We start from the raw sequence: 4,815 nt of genomic DNA on the forward strand, positions 1-4,815 counted from the left end.
TTAGGCCATTCCAGTACTCAAATCCTAACAGTAGAACTAGTTCTCTGAGTTTTTTCAGTTCTCAGCAGATATTTTGGTTTTTCTATCGCTGTACTATTGGGACAGATTTTTTTTTTTTTCTTTTTGGCTGTTGTAATTTTTTTAAATAAGATTCTTCATCTGATGCTGTCTCTTCCCCTTCTGGGGCTGTAGGGATGTAAATTTCAAATTATCTCCAATTCTCCAATGCCAAATTACAAAAGCTCACACTAGAAGGCCCTGCTGGGAGTCGAACCCAGGATCTCCTGTTTACTAGACAGGCGCTTTGACCAGCTAAGCCACAGAGCCCTTGCTGGAAAGTAGCTCGCTTGCATAGAATTTGAGGGTGACTTCGCTGTTTGCTCTGCTGCTGTGGTTCCCAAGAATTTTTGACCAACAGAAGGGCATCCAGATTCACTCTCAGGATTATTAGCGTTTTTTTAAATTCTCGGAATTTTGATTGAGTTTTCTTACTGTCTCCTGAAAGGTGCCCAGCACTTTACACTGTGTGGGGAAGAGAGACTTCCTCAGCCCCTGGGCCCCTTGCACTAGGGCAGCTAGACCATCTCCCCTCCAGGAGCCTTTACAGCTCCACACAGAAGGTGGATTCAGCTTCGAATCTGCAACAGGGAGACGAGGGGGCTTCTTGGTTGCACAGGCTCGAGCAATGAGGATCGCCCTGGGGCTTTCCTGGGATGACCCAGAAATCACTTGGCAAAAGGCAGGCGCTCTGACACAGGCAGTTTTCTTCTCTTTGTGGCTAAGCGGTTGCCTTTTAATCCCTTGTAAAACTGACCATTTTCTGTATTTGCTGAGACTGGTGATTTGCTGTAGCAAAGGGGAATGCATTAAAAATACATGGAGTTTCTTAAATTTGACACCTGAAACTAATATGATACTATCTGTTAACTACCTGGAATTTAAATACAAACTTGGAAAAAAGTTGTTTAAAAGAGAAATTATATATAAATATCAAAACTGGATAAATATCAAAAAAGTTTTCCAAAACTGGAAAACTTCACTGGTATGTTAACTTCCTTACATTTTCCCACCTTTTTCCTGATGTTGATATTAAAACTAGTAATGATTCCTTTCTTTCTGAGAAACAAATACTGAAAATGACCTGGAAAAGGCACACGTTTTCATTCCAAGAGGTTGGAACTGGACAAATCCTTTAGATCATCTCGCCTATCCTTGAGACAAACGTTGGAGGAATATATTGTAACACACACCAATTAGACACACATATCTATAATAAAGTTGCGCAAACTTCTATCAAAAATACACAGCGTTGGGGCACCTGGGTGGCTCAGTGGGTTAAAGCCTCTGCCTTTGGCTCAGGTCATGATCCCAGGGTCCTGGGATTGAGCCCCGCATTGGGCTCTCTGCTCAGCAGGGAGCCTGCTTCCTCCTCTCTTTCTACTGCCTTTCTGCCTACTTGGGATCTCCGTCTGTCAAATAAATAAAATCTTTAAAAAAAAATACACAGCGTTTTCTTGTGAGCAGCCTTGCTAAAACATCGCTGCTTGGTGCTCCCCTCCACCAGGCCTCACCCTTACCCCTCCACCCTCTTCATCACCCCTCCCATCCTGACCCCCAAGCCAGTGTTGCTGAAGGGGGCAGGCGGTTGGAGAGAGCCCAAAAGATAGGTAAGGGCGACTTCCAGTCCGAGTCCTGCAAAGATGAAGCTAAGCTGAGAAATTTGCAGCCCTTCCTGAGGGAAAAAAGTGCTAATAAAATGGAAAAGAGTGGGCCGAGAGAAACAGAGCAAAGTGACTAATCAAGAAACCAAGGGTTGAGGCTTAAAATCAGGAAGGTCCAGAGTCAAACAAAGCAAGAGAGGGACAAGACAAATCTGATTACCCCGACCCACAGGGAGTCTCAGCACTGCTCCCTGTCACCTGGCTGCTTGGATAATCCGTAGGAAGAGTGCAGTTGACCACTCACAAACATAAGTATCAGCCTATAAATACAAACATAATAACCAGGAAATCCCACTACCTCGCTCTCTGCCTCATATGTAGATAAATGTAAATGATTTTGACACAGGTGAAGTCAAGTGCTCGTCTTCCTGGACAACAAGAAACTAGTGGATTTGGGGGTTAAGAGAGGCGTTGTCTTGTGTGTGAACCTGACATCCCACTGTTCATTGGGGTCGGCATCGGGAGAGATGAGGGAACAGTTCAGGCAGTTCCTCTCCAAGTCATTCCCTGATCGCTCAAAATTATTTAGGAAAAAAGATCTTTTTTAGAAGGACAAGAGCAAGCCAATCAGTTCTTGAATCTGGAAAGTTTGGGTTGACTTTTTAGGTTCATTTATTTCTTCATAACAAAAAACAATCTGTGTGGGGCACCTGGGTGGCTCAGTGGGTTAAAGCCTCTGCCTTCGGCTCCGGTCAGGATCCCAGTGTCCTGGGATAGAGCCTCGCATCAGACTCTCTGCTCAGCGGGGAGCCTGCTCTTCCCCACCCACTACTTGTGAGCTCTGTCTGTCAAATAAACAAATAAAATCTTTAAAAAAAAAAAAAAACAATCTGTGTTACCCTTTAGACCATTTTTACGTGCAATAGAATGGATGTGGTTCTGTGAAGGTCTTTTTGCTTGTGTTTATACTTTCGTGTTTGTCTACTTCTGAGCTTGCAAAATACTATTTTGCAGTTGCTTGATCTCTGTACTTCCACTTGAATTTCATCTCTCATATTCCTGAGAATGTGGAGAAATCCTTAATTAAGACTGACAGTTTTTAATTCCTAATGGTAACTGCTAAGTAGACTTATTTATTTTGTTGCTATTCTATTAATTTAAACAGATCACATGCTGCAAAAAGATAGCACCTATGTTATTCCAACTATCATTCAAGAAATTAACCAAGAAATTAATCTAGCATGCAAAAAATTGTACCAGAGGAAAGAATTAGCCTATTTTCAGTGGAGTCTGACATGTGTGGGAGAAAATGTGTTTTTTAATATGGTAAGTTAATTCAATATCATGGTGTTCTACCCTATGTGTTTATCTCTAAAATTCTACTGCAGACAGAGAAGCCAAGCCAATTGCATTAGTAACCTTCCCTCACTGCATTTCTGCATATAGTAGGCACCAAAGACATTCAAATATTTACAGCTGGTGAATAACATCTACAATTTTTGGATGCACAGAAAAAAATAAATAAGAACCCTCAATAGAAACTTTCAACATTCCAGCCTACCCTGAAAGTAGTTATATTTAATTTTTTTTCGGAAGTTTCTTAAACTATAGGTCTCACTTGAACAGAATTGCCTTGACTGACTGAAATTAAGTACTCAAGTTATAATAACGATTATAGTAAGTAGAGAAACTGCTTCTAATAAAAATACACAAGAGAAAGAATTCCTACATAAAGGAAACACATAAAGGGAAAATGCAGCTGTTCAAGAGATCCTAATATTATTCTATACAAAAAGCAAGTAATTTGAACAAGGAGGTGAAGCCCTTGATAAATTATGTTCATTCTGAATATTATTGGAGTGACCCAATGGGAAAAGATTGGCAGGAGGTGTAGGTATGAGTGTATTTTAACTATTTGAAATTCAGTGATGTTTTACAAACATTCCATCCTCCTTTTCAATTTGTCCTTCCTTTCTAAACAAATTGGAGTACTGAAATAAGGCACTGTAGTTTCTTCTGTTGTACATTTTTACAAATTATGCTATCCTTTTGGGGATGTGGAAACTCTCTTTATGAGATTAGGGGTGTTCTTGGTCTGGGCCTCCTTTGAGACTACACAGGCAACCCTGTTCTTCCAGAATTCATCTTTCTCATGACAGCATCTGAAGTTCAAGTGGCCTCCGCTTTGGAAGTTGTTATTCCAGCACATTGATTAAAGCCTCTGCAGTCTTTCCTGGATTTTCACTCTAAAAGACTAACTTTCCTCTTCCAGTGCAAAGTGCCCTGCTGACTCACCCCTCTCCACAATTTAACTTAATTTTTGTAATACAGGATGTCTGAAACAAAGCACGTTTTGGAACACGAGATGTACCTGTAAGGACTCCGTCATGTCTCTGGCTACTGTTATTGTACAAAAAACCATTATTTTACAAAAAAGAAAAATGCTTGCCACTATTTTAAAACAGTGTGTCAGATGAAGGCATGAAAAAGGAAAAAAAAAAAACAAAAACAAGGTAAGAATTCAGCAAGGTCCATCTGAGTTATTTCGCTTATCGTAATACCCTCTGGGTCCATCCATGTTGCAAATGGTGGTATTTCACTCATTTTCATGACCGAGTAATGCTCTAGTATGTGTGGGTGTGTTTGTGTGTGTGTGTGTGTGTGTGTGTGTGTGTGTGTGTGTGTGTGTAATATCTTCTTCATCCATTCATCTATCAACGGACACTTGGGTTGTTTCCATATCCTAGCTATTGTAAATGAGCCACAATAAACATAGGGGTGCATGTATCTTTTCAAATTAGTGTGTTCATTCATTTGGGTAACTAGGTAGCAGTGGGATTACTGGATCATAGGGTAGTTCTATTTTTAATTTGTTGAGGAACTGTCATACTGTTTGCCACAGCGGCAGCACTGATTTAAATTCCCACCAATGGTGCGCGAGGGCTCTCTTTCCTTCACATTCTCACCAACACTTGTTATTTCTTATCTTTTGGATACTAGCCATTCTGACTGGTGGGAGGTGATAATATCTCGCTATGGTTTTGATTTCCATTTCCCTGATGACTAATGATGTTAGGCATCTTTTCATCTGTCTGTTGGCCATATATATGTCTTCTTTGGAAAAATGTCTATTCAGGTTGTAGGGGATTTCCTA

At 40.6% G+C, this 4,815-nt stretch overlaps 1 non-coding gene across 1 annotated transcript; it reads right to left on the reverse strand.

The window, feature by feature from the left end:
* Nucleotides 1–253: 253 nt before the first annotated feature.
* Nucleotides 254–327, reverse strand: TRNAT-AGU. Its single transcript has one exon. It is a non-coding gene; the product is annotated as a tRNA-Thr (tRNA).
* Between the last annotated feature and the right edge of the window lie 4,488 nt (nucleotides 328–4,815).

Source organism: Enhydra lutris, unplaced genomic scaffold, assembly GCF_002288905.1.
Source record: "Enhydra lutris kenyoni isolate GAN:26980312 unplaced genomic scaffold, ASM228890v2 scaffoldscaffold93, whole genome shotgun sequence".
Classification (NCBI taxonomy): domain Eukaryota; kingdom Metazoa; phylum Chordata; class Mammalia; order Carnivora; family Mustelidae; genus Enhydra; species Enhydra lutris.